Below are 18,856 nucleotides of genomic sequence, written 5' to 3' on the forward strand. Positions count from 1 at the left end.
CCTGCACGGTCGGCAAAGTAGCCGCACACCCGAAAGCAGTGTGTTTGTTTTTGTTGAAAACTTGCATCGGTCGTCGGCAGCGGCGGCGGCAGCAGCCGCAGTGACAGCGGCAGCGCGAGCCTTCTGCAGGACACAACCGAAATTCTTCTGCTTGCAGTATTGAAACCATACGCCGTAGATTGTCGGACATATGCCTAAACTATTTCCAATCGGAGCGCTCATAAAATTAAATACAAAACATTGAGCATTAAAAGCCGTGCAGCGCAGTTTTGTATCGATTTAGCGCACGACAACTAAAGCTGTTTGCACAGCAGAGATGTTGCTAGATTCATTTATACTTCATGGTTGCCATTTTAGCCTGAAGACTACAAAACACGCAATGGTACGTTTCTTTGGAGCTTGCAGCAGAACAGCATATTTAGTTTCCCTTTCGGAAATCAAAGTGAGGAAAACCAAAATTTCCTCATCTCTCCAGGCGACGGTTTGACTGGGCTGGCTGGCGCTGCCATTCTCCCGTCGACTACATGTCATGTTGAAAATATTGCTTTCTACACTCACTCCCATTGGCCCACTGTCTCCACTCCACCGCGTTTACATGCTTCCTGTAGCGGGGTCGAGCGAGTCAACTGGACGAGTTGACTGGGCTCGGCTCCCCGACCAGACTCGGTGGCTTTTACATGAACCTAATAATGGGTGTTGGACCCGATAGCTAAACGCAACGCGGCCAAACGGTGCTGCGTGTGTTTCACAGGCGAATATTTATTTCACGCAAACAGCCCCCAAGGTGGCGATAATATACATTTAGTGCACCGCCTGAAAAGTGAACAAGTATGCTGGCAGATGTAGGCGGGACAGAGATTGCCCTGTCATGCAGTCGTGTGATTCAAAGTTGATCAAAATAGCTCTTTGGGACAGTTGGTTCATACTAGCTCATAAAAATACCAGTAAACCACGGAGACAGAAACAGAAAACGACAGAACGGGCGCTGACTACCAACTGTTTATTCTCGGGAAAACCAAGCACAATATAAGCCAAAACGCAGACCATGTTACCACTGGGAGGAGCGAAAAGAAAAGAAAACACAGTAAATCATGTCATGTGTGTACAGCGCTATCGTTTCATAAACCGCATCAAGACACTCTCCACATTGATCTTTCTAGCACGAGCGCTAGAAAGCAAAAAACAGAGATGAAGATAGCATGGCATCACTGCACGACACATGAAGGATAACCAAGTTGAAAAAGCTAACAACGGCGTGACCTAGGGGTGGTGTCAGAAACAAATGATAAAGACGAAAAAACGAAAAAAAGGACTAATGAGCAGGTGAACGCGCCGTAAAGAACAGCGAAGCAAAGCAGAGTCACAACCTAAAAGAAAAGATACACCATTATACCATCTTTCGTGAAGCCAACGACAACCAAGGCGAAATAGGGGGATCAAAAAAGCACTAAGACAAGCCAGGTTACAGTTGATAAATAAGAGGATTGACAGGCAGAAATTTACTATGCGCTTATTCAAAGAAACTTAAAACAATGAACACAGGGGTTTAGCAATAATCCAGGTAACGCATTTCTTTGTCGTGTGATGAAATCGATGGAGTGATGACAGAAGAGTCGCCTGCCTCAGCAGTGAAATAAGCCTCGATCATCTCCATTTCATGTTTGCTTTTTGCCGTCCCCAGGAACCACGTGCTCGCTATTATCGGTTCGCATTTGTGGCCAGCCTGGTTGCAGTGATCTGAAAGGTTCCACCGCATCTGTTTATTACATTGAGGAAGTGCTCCCTGGCCCTAACATTAAAACACCGTCCCGTCGGCCCTATGTACGCTCTACCACATGTGAGGGGTATACCTGATAAACAACTCCGGTACGGCAGTTGATGTATCGTTCTGCATGCTTAGTAGTGGATGACGCCTGTCTAGCCTTGTCATTCAATGCACATATCTTCGAGAACGTGCATCTTTTTAAAATTGTGGGACACCTTGTGAAGGTAGGGGATTTATGTCACGCGGTTCTTCTTCGTTTTCTTATCCCTTTCTTTTAATCTTTGCTGCATTGCCTCGCACAGATTCACTTACCATCGACGGCCGCTCGTATTGAAAAGCTATGTGTTTTACTGACTAGTATTTCTTTCACGCAAACAGCCCCCTGGGTGGCGACAATATACATTTAGTGCACCTGATAAGAGTTCTTAAAATACAAGGCCATTAAATATCCAAAGGCCATGAAATACCCAGAGTAGCAGAATACAAATATCTGGGGGTATGGGTAAACGAAGGATTGGCATACATTGAAAAGCATAGGCAATCAATTAGGGAAAAAAGGCGAATAAATGCCGGGATAATGAAACAAATTCATTGTGGGGATACAACAGGTATGAGGTGTTGAGGGGTATTTGGAAAGGAATTATGGTGCCCGGGCTTACTTTCAGAAATGCGGTTTTGTGCCTAAAAGCAGAGATACAGTCAACATTAAATATAAATCAGAGAACCGTCGGACGATTAGCACTGGGTGCCCACGGCAAAACAACAATTAGGTGGTACAGGGAGATATCGGCTTGGTGACTTTCGAAGTACGGGAAGCTCAGAGTAAAGTATTATATCAGGAATGCCTGAGTAAATTGGACAGTAACAGATGGGCAGCTAAAATATTTAAATACCTGCACCTAAAAAGTGTTGACTCACAATGGAGGAAAAGAATTAAGAAACTAACCAGTAAGTATATGCTGGTAACACGGACAAAGAAATAAAGAGCGTTAAGTAATGGGTGAAAAATACAAAAGGTAAAAATTGGATAAATTCAATGAAAAAGAACCAGAGTGTGAAGCTATACCGAAAGTAGAAAAGGCGGATCAGGAAGGAAGCTTTCTTTGATAACTCAAGAGGAAGGGCGCAACGTTTTGAAGCTAGATCAGGGTGCCTTAGAACACGCAGCTACAAAAAGAAATTTAACCATGAAGATGACACATGTGCAGTATGTGGTAAATCCGCAGAAACAATTAACCATCTTATACTCGAAATTTATGGTCTCCCTCCGGAAGTCGATGTAGGTGCAGTCACTCTTCCTGAGGCACTGGGGTCTAGAGATACCAGCGGCCGGGTGAATAAACCTGCGGTGGAAGCTAGCAAAAAACGATTGGAAGATTGGTGGCTTAAAAGCAGAAAAGTAACATAATGTCAGTAATGGAGAAACAAAAATTCAATAAATAATATGATAATATAGTTACTTGATCTAAAACAATAATTAAGATATAAAGAAAAAAAAATGAGATGATAGCAACTGCTACCACACCGTTTCAAAGGGAATGCTCCTATATTTCATCCATCTATCCATTCAGGCACCTACTGAAAAGTGGAGGTGCATGCTAGCAGATGTAGGCGGTACAGATCGCCCTGTCACGCGGCCATGTGGTTGAAATTAACCTGCCATCGACAGCTCCTGGTTTTGAAAAGGTAGATGACGCCTCTGAGAGCTGGATTGCTTCTTTGGTACTGTGAAAAATTTGTGCATTCCCCCTCCCCCCCCTCTGTTTTTTTCAAATCGATCGACTGAAAAACCGCCCTGCCCTGGTCGCAGCTAAACCCTCATGTAATTCCCAAGTGTGTGGTGATATCCGAACTCTAGGCCCAAATCCAACCAAGCTACCTGTCTGTAGAAGCTGTCTGTCCGTGCCCTGCCCCAAATACCTTAAAGATTTCAAGTGCGCGAGAACAGCCTTCGACGTTCTCGATGACATGTAGTCCTGAAATATCAGTTAGATTTCAGCGTGATTACGCCGTGAATATTATTGACGAGCATATTAGAGAAACCTAAGAAATAAAAGCTTCAAGACTAGCCTGCCTCCTCCTGGGTTAAGGATTGACAAACCCTCTTGGGTTGTTTCTGTTGTTTGAAGACCTCCGAAAAGAAAACAAAACAAAGTAAAACAGCGCTGGCGGTATTCCTCACCTAATAGTCATCGAAGGCTTCATTCAATAAACGATTAAAAATTAGGGTTCAAAACTGGCTAAATACAAATTTTTGAAAGGGTTAATAAGAAAGCACAATCGAGGGAAACTCACACTCCACCATACAAGGTATGACTCGATAGCGTTAACAGAGATTTGGTTTAGCGCGGCTGCCCACCGCTACCACGCACCGACAGCATAGCACGCGTTGATTGGTTCCTGCGCGTAGAGTCCGCCGGTATTTGACGGGAACTTTGCTTGATCTGTCGCCCTCCGGGTGATCAGCGCATGCGTATTGACGCTCACGTGGTAGCGGTAGCGCTAAACTAAATGTCTCTAATGGCTCCCGTTTGCGGTTTACGTTGAGGATCTTTGGTCGTTCGCGTATATTTCCGCAACTTTTCAAGTGTTTATTTGTACTTTTTGACAGCCGCCGACATGCAGTCTTAGCAGAGTGATTCTTGCGCGAGGATCGATTCTGTCCCTTGTTTTAAAAGTTCGTGCTCGTCGTCGCGAGATGCTACTTTATCGTTTTCTTTACTGCGCAAGATGCGTCGAGAGGCATCTAGAAGATTCCTGTCGCTCGCGGGTGTTTCTGTAATGTTCCAGATTACGCTAGTGATGGTCTGCGGCTTTATCTCGATACTTATCTGCCCGCTTTAAACAGAGCAATGACCTTTGCGAAGAGCATTATTTGTTCGACGACCGCCTAGCACGATTGTTGCTTTCGTCGCCACCGAATCGCTTAGCTCTTTTGCGGGCGCAAGTAAGCTCAATAAAGTGTTTCTTTAGTACACTCCCCTAGACGTTTCATTTGTGTCATCGGTCTTGTCACCACCACGTGACATCTGGTGGAGATTCTGCCCTTTGAGATTCGCCCTACCCTTTCAAGCGAAGGACTCAGCATCGTTCCTGTCACCTGGGGGACCAGCCTGAATGTCACCGAGCCAGACACTGACTTCGAGGGCTCCAAGCCGAATACGGTCTGCTGCCGGATCCCGTTCGACCCCGCAAGAAGGCTCCAACAGTGACAATGGCCGAGTCTAGAGCACCGGTTCTTTTCGTGCAGCCCCAGGTGCCCTCGTTTTCCAAGGAGTACCTACTGAAAATGAGGAAGACTGGATGGACCTTTTCGGCCGCGTGGTAGCATCCAGTAGCTGGAACTACACTTCGAAACTCAGGAAAGTGTACTTTGCTTTTCACGCACCTGCACGAACCTGGTTCGAAAATAATGATACTTCATTGAAGGACTGGGAGACATTAAAAGCGAAATTTGTGATGGCCTTTGCTAGTTCCTTAAAAAAAAAGAGAGCTCAGGCCCTTCTCCAATAAAAAATTCAGCTCCCAAATAAGCCTGTCTTGCCTTATGTTCAAGTTAAGCTTCTCTTCGGCCTCTCAGATCCCGGCATAACCGAGGAAACGGAGGTAAACCTAATGATGAGCAGTATGAAAGATAAGCTACTTGCAGGGCTACTTCGCCAGACGCCAACGACTGTTGCCAAGCTCTGCAAGGAGGCAGCAAATATCGAAAAACCCTTAGAAGCAAGGACGCGACTCTACTACCGGCCTCTTGAAACGCTATCTGCAAGCCACTACGACACCACATCTACAAGCGGAGATAACCTCCGTGAGATAATCCGTCAAGTCGTCCGTGAAGAACTGCGCCGACTCCTGCGGCCGCAAGCGCAGCTACAGGTTGCGTCGCTCATGGACATCATCTGTAAGGATGTCCATCAGGCGCTGGGTGTTGCTCAAGCGCCGGCTCCGACTGCTCCAACACAAGAAGCAACAGCGATAAATTACGTTGCTGCATTACGTCGTCCTGCGCCTGACGTGACTTTCCAAGCCCTCACCGCTACCGTCCTATTCCTGAAAGCCATCCCTTGGTCCCCACCCGCTAAGCCTACCAATGATCTCCAAGCCCAAGGAAGCGCGACGCCTGGAGGACTGCGAACAACCGGCCATTATGCTTCTACTTTGGGGAGTCCGGCCACATTCTACGCCACTGCCCGTACCGACGAATTGGCCTCTGCGTATTTGCAGCCCACGCCTCACAGCCCCGCCCCGGTCAACCACCGCAAGAAATCGAGAACTATCTGCATAGCGGTGAGTGCGCCACCAGGCCGTCGATTCAGGTCCCCTCACTGTACAAGGCCCACTTTGCATCGCCAGGCCACAACTAGGATGGCAGTACGAGGAAGGTCCTCAAGCCCCCGTAGAGGAAACTAAAGGTAGCAACCTTTGGAGGTGAGGTCGCTTCACAGTGAACTAATGAAGATCCTTTGCCACCGACGAGTAACGAAAGCGCCACGGTTACGCTGGCGTTTGTTATGAAGACGCCCTCGACGAGCCCATACTTGAAACTGATACCACCGTTATGCACGACGTCAACATCCACGACTACGCGACCAGACTAAGCTGACACCGCCGCCCAGCGAATTGACGACGATGTCCCCCGGCCGCGACCTCAGCTCAAGACGAAGCAGAGATCGAACACCGAACGCAACATGCAATACGAGGTCACGAACATGTAACCTCAAAATTCTTGTCGACGGTCGCACGGGGACCGCCTTAGTGGACACCACAGCCGACTATTCTGTCATCAGTAGAGCCTTCGCCGCCGAGCTCAAGAAAGTGATGACCCTTTGGGATGGCCTGCTGATTCGTACCGCTGGTGGTAACCCTATTACGCCGTCGGGGCGATGCACCGCCAGGGTTAGAACAACTGGACGTACTTTCCTGGTACGTCCTACCAGCTTCGTCGTCCTACAGCAATGCTCGCACGACATGATCTTGAGTATGAATTTTCTGAAGAACATCGGGCGATCATCGACCTTTGCTCAAAACTCAAGCTACCGATGGACGAGGCCATGCCTGCTGCGAGAACTTCGACGCATCACGTCGCTCGCAACATTCTCGACGGAGACTTGACCATACCACCCCGATCAAGCGTCTCGTCCCTTTGGGTACAAAATAAGTCGAAATCGCTGAAGGAGCCTTCGAAGGAAGCATCCAGTTGTTACTGGATAGCGGACTGGGCATCGCAAGAGGCATCGGCCATTTCCGGAATGGACAAACTTAGGTGCTGGTAACCAACTTCACCGAAGAATAAAGGCATCTCAACAAGGAGACAACGCTTGCCTTTCTGGACGAATTAGCAGACATAAGCGATGCACTCGCCCTCCCCGACAAGCTCACAAGTGACCAAACTGACCAAGCCACCATCTCAGGTTCAATATCAATCCAGTACTACCCCGAAGCAGGCGAGACCAAATAAAGGTCATTTTTCAAAATTACAGCGAAGGCATTTCGTCAGCTTCGAAAGCGCGACAAACTCCTTTGGACAAGCACCACATCGTCACAGATGAACACGCCAGACCTCTGCGCCATAGACCCTACCGTGTATCCTCGCGAGTACCCCAGGCCATACGTGATCAAGTACAAGAAAGGCTTCAGGACGACGTTATCCAGCCATCAATGAGCTCCTGGGCGGCGCCAGTGGTTTTCGTAAAGAAGAAAGATCGGCACCCTTCGCTTCTACGTCGATTACCTACGCCTGAATAGCATAATGAAAAAAGACGTCTACCCCGTCCCTCGCATCGACGACACACTGGACCGGTTATGCAACGCTAAATACTTCACATCGATGGACCTGAAGAGCGGCTATTGGCAAACTGAGGTCTACGAAAGAGATCGCGAGAAAACTGCATTAATCACACAGGATGGCCTTTTTGAGTTCAAGGTGATGTCATTCGGCCTCTGGTCCGCACCAGCGACGTTTAAACGAGTAATGAACACTGTGCTGGCGGGCTAAAAGTGGCAGATTTGTCTGGTATATTTGAATGATGAGATCATCTTCTCCTGAAGCTTTGAAGACCACATGAAAGGCTTCGGACAGTGCTCGAAGAAATCAAGACATCAGGCCTAATGTTGAAACCAGAGAAATGCCACATCGCTTAAGAGGAACTACGGTTACTAGGTCACATCGTTAGCAAGGATGGTATTCGCCCTGACCCGGAGAAAACAGCTGCGATCGCATAGTTTCTACAGCCAACCGACAATAAAGTTGTACGCAGGTTAATTGGGCTGTGCGCTTACTATCGGCGAATTTTCAGGAATGTTTTGTGCATCGCCTAACCATTGACGCAGCTTACAAAGGCCGACGTACTTTGTAAACAGGAAGCGCCTCAATATGACCTTTTCAAGGAACTTGCACCACTTACAGTCCCCTCCTATACTCGGACACTTCGATGAAAATACGGAGACAGAAATTCATACCGACACAAGCAGCTTTGGCCTAATCGCCATTCCTGCTCAGAAAATGGACGGACAGGAAAAAGTTATTGCGTACGCTAGCCGTTCCCTGTCGAAAGCCCAAGCCAACTATTCGACTACGAAAAAGAACGCCTGCCTTCATTTGGGTCACATCCAAATTTCGCCCCCATTTGGACGAACGACCATTCAGTGTTGTGAGCGCCCACCACGCTCTGCGCTGGCTTGCCAACCTAAAAGATCCCTCCGGCCGCCTTACGCGACGGAGCCTACGTTTTAATGAATTCGACATCACAGTCGTCCACAAATCTGGCCGAAAGCGTTCCGATGCAGACTGTTTGTCACGAACCCTCGTTGACGCGCCACCGAAAGACGACGACGAAGACGCCTTTCTTGGGACCGGTAAGCGTCAGCAGTTTTGCACAGCAGCAGCGTTCAGCCCCTGACTTTAAAGCCCCAGCTGATTGCCCAGATGGCAAGACCGCTTCTCCTGACTGTGTTCAGGTGTCAGTTGGCGTCCTTGTTGCACAACAATGTCCAAGTGAAGATCTTCGCACCCAGCAGAACGCATATGTCCTTATCGAGCCGAGCGAACTACGAAAAGAAATTTGGCAGGCTCTGCACGATGAGCCCACGACAGGATATCTCGGAATGGCACGTACGTTGCATCGAGTTCAAGAGAAGTATTATGGCCGCGGTTACCTGGCGACGTCGCACTATACGTGAAAACGTGCCATGAGTGTCAGAGACACAAGAAGCCTCCAATTAGACCGGCTAGACTACTGAACCCCATACCACCCCCGACCAAGCCATTTCAGCAAATTGGAAGGGGTCTCCTCGGCCCCTACCCAACTTCATCTACAGGTAACAAGTCGGTCATCATGGCCACCGATTACCTTACCCATTACGCTGGAGCAAAAGCACTGCCTAATGGTACGGCAGAAGTACCCAAGTTTTTCGTCGAGCGCATTCTCCTCTGACATGGCGCCCCCCAATCGCTCATCACGGACAGGGAACAGCATTTACAGGTGAGCTTACTCAAGCCAGCTTGCAGTACCGCCAGACAAGGCCCCGGAAGACCACCGCCTACCATCCGCAGGCGAACGGATTCACGGAACGTCTGAATAAAACTGTAGCGGACATGCTCGCTATGTACGTCGACGCCGAACACAAGACCTGGGACACCATCTTGCCCTACGTGATCTTCGCGTATAAGACGGCCATCCAGGAGACAACCGGAGCGACCCCGTTGACGCTTGTGTATGGAAGGAAGCCCGAGACAACGCTTGACGCGATGCTGCCGCACGTAATAGAAGAAGACATCCTCAACGTCGCCGCCTACCCGCAGCGTGCAGAGGGAGACAGACGACTTCACATCTGCGCATTAAAGACCAATAGCGCATCGATACCTGATGATACAACTTACGACGACGACGCCACGCAGAGTACGAGCTAGGATACCAAGTATAGTTTTCGACTCCAATTTGACGTCATGGACTAAGTTAAACGTTACTACGCCGTAACTTGGGACCATACAAACTCCTTCAGCGCATATGACAACTTGTTTACGAAGTCATCCTCGATGGCATGACCACATCCAAGTGGCGCTGGGCGCGTCTAGAAATCGCCCATGTGGTGTGCCTGAAGTCTAATTTTGTGCGCTAAAGGACAGTAATTTTAATTTCTTGTTTTTTGTTTACCTTTTTGTCTTTGTTTTGTAAGCATCGAGGCAGCGCCTTTTTACGGGGGGGGGGGGGGGTGGAGTGATGCCGGAACGATTCAAGTCTTTATTTGTTCTTTTTTGTCAGCCGCCTGCATGAGGGCCTTGTCCCAATAATTCTAGCGCGAGGATCGATTCTCTCTTGTTTTTGACCATTCTCGTTATCGCGAGATGCTGCTTTATTATTTTTGTAGCACAAGATGGGGGGGATTGAGAGGAATCTAGAAGATTCCCGACACTCGCGTGTGTTTCTGCAATGTTCCAAATTACGCTAGTCACGATCTGCGGCTTTCTCTCGATATTTCCTTGCCGCCTTTAAATTGAGCGTTGGTGCGTGTGAAGAGCCTTCTTCGTTCGACGACCACCGAGCACAATTGTTGCTATCTCCACCACCGAATCGCAGAGTTCTTTCGTGGGCGCAAGTCACCCCAATAAAATATTTGTTCAGTGCACTCCTAGACTCTTCTTTTGTGTCATCGGCCTTGTCACCTCCACGTGACAATATGTAGCTTGCTCCTCTGTTAATGATTATCCCTTTAATTTCTGCCGCTATATGCGTCAAGCACGTCGATTAGCATACAAGCGTCAGCTACCATGTTACGGGAAGGCCACCCGGCATAGTTTTCAAGAACCTCTTGAGCCATTCCGGATGGCTGAGTGGCCTAGGCATAGCTTTCCTTACTTGGGATCTCACCCTCCCATTATAAGAGACAAGTCTTAAGTGCAGCTCATGTGTACTCATTTGCGTCTATGCGCTCTTGACGGAACAACCCACCAACCACTCAGGCCGATCATGTTGCCTGCTGGCTGGCGCCTGTCACAGCCATGCCTGTAATTGTTCGCTCACACCGCAGACAAGCCCAGACCTTCTACGGGAAAGGGCTTTCACGCTATCGCATTAAAAATGAGGCACAGTAGAGAACTTCATAACACGATGGCAGTCCGAAAGAACCTAGGGAGCTCTGTATGATAACAAGAAAAAAACAAAGAAAATGGAAAAGGCGACTGATTCTCCAGATACTGAACCAATCCAGCAAAAATACTTATTCCAAGGTGAAATATGCAACCTGCAAAAAAAGAAAAGATACTACGTGAAGGGAAAAAAAGAAGGTGCAATAGAAGAAGAGATTAGGAAATGACCCTCTCTGAGAAAAGGGAGTCTATGTCGGAGTGATGATCTCCTCGACGCAAGCTCCTGTGAGGATGAGCATGCATCAAACCTGCGCGCCCTTTTCCAATGAATTGACGAATACGGCCTCGTTATCAGTCCGGACAGCTGTCTTTTCGGCGTCGCTTCAACTGAGTTTCTAGGCCACCTTGTCACTTCACAAGGTATTCCGGCCTCTCGACAGCAAAAAAAAAAAGCCGTTCAAGATTTTTCATCCCCTACATCCCTAAAGAAGCTCAGAGAATTCTTGGGCCTTATGAACTTTCATCACCGCTTTCTTTCCAAGTGTGCCAATTTTCTGAAGCCTCTAACCGACCTTTTGGCTACCAAAAAGATTCAACTGCGCTACTTCAGTGGACTGACGACACTTCAGCTGCATTCGCTGCTGCGAAGAAGGCGTTCGCTGACGCCACTTTGCTAATACATCCCGTTCCTGACGCTCCCCTGTGTACTGTCACTGATGCATCAAGCATTGCAGTCGCCACAGCACTTTAGCAGCCCGTCTCTAGCTGGCAGCCTCTCGATGTTTTTCTTACAAACGATAAAGCCACCAGAGGCTAAATACAGCACCTTCAGTCGAGAACTCCTCACGGTGTACCCACTTCTTGAAGGTACGGGCTTTCACGTTGTCACAGACCACAAGTCCTTGATGTTTACATTACAAAGGAATCACAGCGCCAACACTGAACGCAAGGTACGCCAACTATCCTTTATCTCAGAGTTTAAATTGGATCTCCGTCATGCCCATGAACCGGAAAATGCTGCTGCTGATGCACTTTTACCATGTCAGTGCCATGACATCCGACTCACCAGTGGACATAAGAGAGTTAGCAGCCGCACAGCGCAACGACATAAAGCTGTATCACCTTCGTTCCTCGTCCACGTGCCTGTCCTTCGCTGAATGTCCGCTGCCGTTTTTCTCCATGTTGATTACGTGGGAGATATCCACTGGTGTTCCGCGCCCTTACGTACCTTTCGCTTTCCGTCGCGCCATATTTGACAAACTGCACCACATGAGCCACCCTCATATTCATGTCACGCAGAAGCTGGTGACATAGCGCTTCCTTTGGCTGAGCATGAATGCCGATGTCCGTCGCTGGACACGAAACTGACTTCAATGTCAGCGTGTGAAAGTTCAACGGCATACTGTCCCGCCTGCCTCGACCTTTCGATGCGAGGTTCTCTCACGTCCACATAGACATTGTGGAACCTCTTCCGTCGTCACGTGGGGTCTCGTACCTGCTCACATGTGTGGATCATTTCACCCGCTGGCCCGAGGCTATACCCAGTGCTGACACTACGGCCGAGACAGTTGCTACGGCCTTCATGGCCGGCTGGGTGTCTCGTTTCGGCTGCCCGTTGGTCGTCACCACCATCCGCGGCCGTCAGTTTCAGTTGGCCTTGTTCACCGACATCCAGGGCGTCCGCCACATTCATACTACCGCCTAACATCCTTCGGAAAATGGCATGGTGGAACGTCTTCATCGCCAACTCTAGGCTGCCCTTACCATTTATCAACCGAGGGAATGCTGGTCCGACCACTTTCCCCTCGTCCTTCTGGGCATACGCTCAGCACTGAAGGCTAACCTTGGCTGCTGTTCTGCTGAGCTGGTTTATGGAGTTCGCCTGCGACTTCCTGGAGAATTCTCTCCTTCGCCCTCTTCGGTCATTCATGATGCTTCACCCTACCCCCGGGACTTCGGAACACATTTCGACACACCCCTCCGGTCATCCCTGCTAATCGTCACCCTAAATCCGTGTTTGTGAGCCAGGATTTCGACTCTTGCAGCCATGTTATCGTTACGCGTGACCACGTCCGTCCTCCCCTAACACCAGCCTACGACGGACCGTTCCGCGTTCTCCACCGTGCGACGAAGACAATCACCCTAGACATCAACGATCATGAAGATGTGTCTGCTGACAGGCTGAAACCTGCCTCTATTTCCAGTCCTCCAACCGTGACCCCTCCACTCACTCTCGCTTCGGCTCTGCGGACTCCACCACCAAACTCGTCCGTTGCATGAGAAGAGCCCGTGGCTTCCGCTCCACGGGTGGAGCCCTGTAGAGCCCCTCGCGCCACGCTCTTATCGCACACCACGCAACGGCGGTGGACAAAGAAGAAGAGGTGGGCACTAGGCTTCTCAGTGCGAGCAGCGCAATAAAAAACAGTTCGAACCCGAAGGCTGTTGGATCTGGTTATTCATCGTCTTAGCTCAGACATCTAAAAGGTGCGCACGAGGTTAGGCGAATATAAAAAATAAAATAGCAGAAAACCAAGTATTAGGAAAAAAAAATATGAAATAGATGCCACCTGCATGCATGCATCATCACTGAGCCGTCCAGTGCCTTGACCACAGGCGCAGAAGAAACTCTCACCAGTATATTAGCCATCCGGCCTTCAGAGAGCAACGGACATCAAAAATTTGAAGCGGTAAAGTGCATTCCACGTTTTAAGGTGCAGCAGACCGAGGATCGGACCATACTGCCTCTAGTACGACAACTTCGACTACACGAACGAGAAAAAGCTCGCGTTAGGGGCGACGTCGGCTGGAGGCAAGTATTCCGAGATTGCGATGAGACCAACTCCGAGGTCGTTACAATGGCGGCTGTGAAGTGACAAGAAAAAGCAGTTAAAAACGTCATAAATTGGCATACCACATGGATAGGCAGGTTGGCACCGTGGTCGAAACTCCAGAAATAAGCTTGAAACTGCCATGATCGATACGATGAGAGATCAGTGAGCATGGTGGTGGAATGGGCAGTTTCAGTTCCGTGTTTCAGGATCAGCGCGTCAGCAGCGCCAGATATAGATTTTTCAATCCAGCCTTGTCATCAGCTCGACGGTTGCCGTTGGTCTCGCAGTTTTTCAATTTTCGTGCCTTGCGAGATTGTGGACAACAACGCTGGCAGTCATTTTAATGGAATTTCTGAAGTCCTCCGACAGTGAGTATGAGGAACCAACATCGGGCTTTCCTTCGTGGCAACACAGTTCTTACACCGTGGTACAGACCATAATCGACTGGTTCGGCCAGACCGCAATTAACAGAGTTCCAATACTACGGAAGCGCTTTGCTATAGATATTTCAACTTTGAATTTAGGAGGCTATTCAGGTTGGTATGAGAGACGTCAGAGGAAATCGCCGTTTTCAAGGAAATGACGCCGAATCGGTCGACGAAAGTGATGATGTCCTTAAATTGACCATCGATGGATACAAGCATTTGATGGGCAGTGCCCGTCATCTGCTAACGCCGTAAACATGGGCATAATATTTGTGCATGTCCTCTTCCGAGTGTGCCGCCATACGGTTGTGCAGGGGACGTTGTGAATTGAGCGCTTTGGCGCAGCGCACCATGAACCGGTGCCTGTGGTGCAGAAAACCATGGCTGAATCGAACACAGCTATAAATTTCCTCACACTAGATGTTTGCAGCACTGCGAAAGGCAGGGGTATCCTGGTACATTCTGGATCACGCACATTATAATAGGTAATTGTGCTTCTAAGAGCATCTTGCCCTTGCGTACTGCAATAGGCTGTTATGCTTCTACTGTCACCCCCACCAATTCGGCGCGTAGGAATACAATTCCCTATTGTAGTCGACATGATCCTGAATGGACCAGGTCCTCCTACCCTTTTGTATTGCTACAAACAGCTTGTGAGACGCAGTACAGATCTTTTGAAAAACTGGTGCCACCCTTGCGCTGGCGGAGCGTGTTCCCGCCATGTTGGAGGATTCTGGATACCACCCCACTATTCGCAAGTTTCATGGATGGTAACGCCGCTCTACGACAACGGAAGGAACCAGTACTAGGTGGATTGGAGTCTGCCTCACAGTTGACAAAGCCAGCTCTTAGCAGTTGTTCCCTGTGTCGGGCGTAAGGCGTTATAGTGTGTTCAGCATCGATTCTTTCGGTCGAAATAGCCATCGGAGTAGTAGTAGTTGCAGTAGTCGGCACAGCCTGTGGGAAATAATCGGGGGCTGCGTAAAAAATATCGCATCGTGGGATTTTGCGGTTGTAGTGAATGATGATTGGTGTGTGATAAATAATAAGCGATAGCTATGGTTTCCGTGACTACAGAGAACTGTTTTATTTATTTGTGTTTTCTGATACCCTTATGGTCCACGGGTCATTACTGAGGGCAGTGGTTTATGGTGTAAAATGAAACTTAATAAAAAGGAGGTAATTCATACACACACATGCCTGCAAAAAAAAGATACGCATGATTGCGACAAAAACCAATTAGCTGAAAGAAATTACATCTTTCGAAAACGCGAAATAACACAATAATCAAAAAGAATACTAATGCTAAAACGAAGGAATCCACAGAAATAGTAAAAACAATATGAATGATACATTCACTTAGCAGCAGGCTGCTCGCACTTCACATTCCGCGTGGAAGTTCCATGCCACACAGGCCGTTTTTCCGCGTTTACACAATCGTGATCCCCCCCCCCCCCCCCCCGTGTACGGAAGACGCTTGCACGTGCAATTATAACGTTCAATGATGGCTAACGGTTACAGATCTAGCCCCGAGTTTTGTTAACGACGAGCATAAATCCCTGCTTTATGTTTGCGATTTACGGCAGGACGGAGTAAATGCCATTCCCGATAATAAATAAACAGAAGATGATTAGCTCCAAAAGGAGCTCACAAGCAAATGGTTTTACCGTAGCAAGAAGTGCAGGTGTTCCACGGCGTATGCAGATGTAAACATGCATCGAAGAGCATCGAAATATGCAATGATCCTCCTGTAACAACAAACTGTTCTACTTCAGCGTCTTTCTCTTTAAGGACAATTAAGCGTCAAACATGCAGTCAAAGAAGTATTCTATCAATCCAAATTGAGTAGGTTTGTTTTCGCGGCGACAGATACATTGTCGCGGAAGGCAACAGACACAAATAGCGCGGTGACGAGTACAATGTCGGAGAAGGCGACAAATACAAGCGACTTGAATACATACCTTGATAGTGCCGTCTATACAATACGTGAACTTGACTTCATGAGGTGTCTGTGTAATGTGCGATGTTTGCACGCAAAATCCTAGCAACGTCACAGACGTCGGAGTCCTGGCTCTAAAACCGCAGCAAATCAAGTTCCCAGCCTTTAAGGCCATCTCTCTTTCGATGAGGCATCATAAATAAAAAGACTAGCGCAAATAACACAGATACAGACATAGGAGAAGACAGGACGACCGCTAATTAGCGCTCGTCCTGTCTTCTCCTATGTCTGTGTCTGTGTTATTTGCGCTAGTCATTTTTATTTATGATGGCACACCAACTAGCCCAGCTTTATGCTTTGACTGCTTCGATGAGGCGCATTTTCCTTGCTTCTCAACTGTCAATATGCTTCATAATTCCTGACAAAAAGGGCGGCTGTTCAAAGCAGGCCATCATTTGACGAAGCACGACTGACGGAATCTCCGATCATTCCAGGGGCAGCCCTGTTGAATCTAACTGCGCGCCATCTATAGGTCATGAAACTTCCGAATATGGCAGTGCAGGATTAGCGATGCACAAGTCAGCATTTATCGTCGCCTAATGTACCAAATATTGCCATGCACTTTGATGTGAGCAAAAAGGAGCTAAGGACAACCAGGGAAATAACGTGAGGGTGCCACTTTTTACAGTTTATAATTAATGCGCTTATTTACTTGCCTCATGTGCGCTATGTATGGAACGTGGGTACATATAGTGTCTGCAGTGACTATGCAGCCTATGTTCAATATAATAATCACAAGTGTTATATACTTGGTTAGCTTATGTCGCAAATAACTGCACTTTACTAATTTCAGGTCTCTATTAACTGCCGGTAATTAATTATTCGGGACTAAGTTGAAATTTATGCTACACCATTAGGTCTTATATCGTTTGATAGCTTATGTCAAGTACAACTGCGCTGATCTGATTGTGCATCTTAATGAATGACTAATTAGTTCAATATAACTAAATTGAGCTTCTTCTTAGGATATCAAACCATATATCGCTGGATAGTTTATATCGAGTAAGACTACACACTAAATTAATTGTAATTTTTGGTTCGCAACCGGTAAGTAGTTAAGTGTGATTAACTCTTGAGTAAAACGTCGAACTATACAGCGTTGAAAAGGCTTCGACGAGTAGGAACCAAAGTCGACCGCTAAACCCCGTGAAAACCATGTCAAACTGATAAAACCGCGCGTTAGCCGAGTTAACTTTTACCAAACATGGTTAAAAAGCATGCAGCGGAATTGAGGCAGTATAGAACTTAATGGTTAATATTAGCAGCGTGTACTCCACTGTCCCAGCAATTTTTTCTGGCTGGGATCACGATACCAGCTCAGCGGGAAGCCGCTACACGATAATTAGTTCTTTTTTGCATTAAAATTGAATCACAGAAGTTAGATCGTAGAAAAAGGTCAATATTTGTGAGCTCATTGCTTATCTTGCCAAGAAATTTGCATGCCAACAGTTATGGCGCACTGCGTTAGCAAGCTTTACTAGTTTCTCATGGGGACTAGTTTTGCGCCTGGCGCTTCGTCTTCATGTGCCACTTTGTTATCCTTAACGCTCAGTCTGCTTTATGGGTCTTACTCATTATTGTTTGCGAAGTGTCCCAGACGAACGGATTCAAAGCAAACCTTCAGGTAGCCTGGCGCACGCAGTAGGCCACGTAAATCCGTCTTTCACCTCTCGCTGTCGGCTGTTCGGTTTTCCCGCTTATTTTGCGAAGATCGAATCTTATAAGTAGAACTGTCCATGCTGCGGTGTGCTCCCACAATGCAGCATTAGCAGTATGGTTAGGCTGTCATTCTGTTGATCACCTGCTATCGTGGTACCGGAATGCGCGCCGCAATACAAATTATCGAGCTATTCTTGTTTAACCGCGTGCAAGCTACATCAGGGATGCGAAGAACGCAGTATAGTAGAGGGCTGCGGATTAATAGGATTTTTAACGGGCACCGAAATCTCGACGGACAGTCGTTCTAGTTTTTCACTTCCATAATAAAATGATAAACACCTGCTGTTCCTAGAATCACTCATGCATCATCTAGATCAGCAGCGCAAGGTATTTCGTCAGCCTTGAACGCAAATCAGCAAGTTTCTCGACGGTTTACTCGTGATCGAGTGTGTTATCGTGGTATGGCGTTGCAAGCGCAATTCGGGAACGGAGCATACCTGAAGATCAAAGATATGGTCATCGACGCAAAAAGAAAATAAACAGAGGCCTAAGGTTGAACAGGTTGAACATCTCAAAACGAAAAGATATTCTTGCTCAGTGCACTTGCTCGTCTTGAACATACGACATGGTTGTGAATTTCTTCGCTGTCGTGGTGCCTTCCCGATTGCATTTTCGACGCATAATATGTACCTGCAAAGCCGGTCGGAAACATAAAATACACGTAAACGTCTACAGATTTACTTGTCGCTCAGTATGTCTCTCTTAAACTTTGAAATAAAAAGATCGCCAAACCGAGAATGTCGCTCATACATTCCGCGTCAGGCAATCCTATGACCGCAATCCTCCAACATAGCGTCGTTTATTCGCTTCGCTTTTCCTCCGGTAGATGACTGCACTTTTGCATAAGGTCTATAGTGTCTGGCCATCACGCTCATTTTGAACACATATAAGGGACACATATGATCCACAGAGAGGAGTTTCCAGTAACCCCCGACCCCAGGCTAGAGTGGGTTCCAGGCTCCCGTGCTGCATTCTCATTTGACGTCATTTGCAGGAGGAAGTTTCAAAAAAAAAAAAAAAAAAAAAAGAAAC

This window comes from Amblyomma maculatum, chromosome 7, assembly GCF_055883805.1.
Source record: "Amblyomma maculatum isolate TAMU_Amacu chromosome 7, ASM5588380v1, whole genome shotgun sequence".
Taxonomy (NCBI): domain Eukaryota; kingdom Metazoa; phylum Arthropoda; class Arachnida; order Ixodida; family Ixodidae; genus Amblyomma; species Amblyomma maculatum.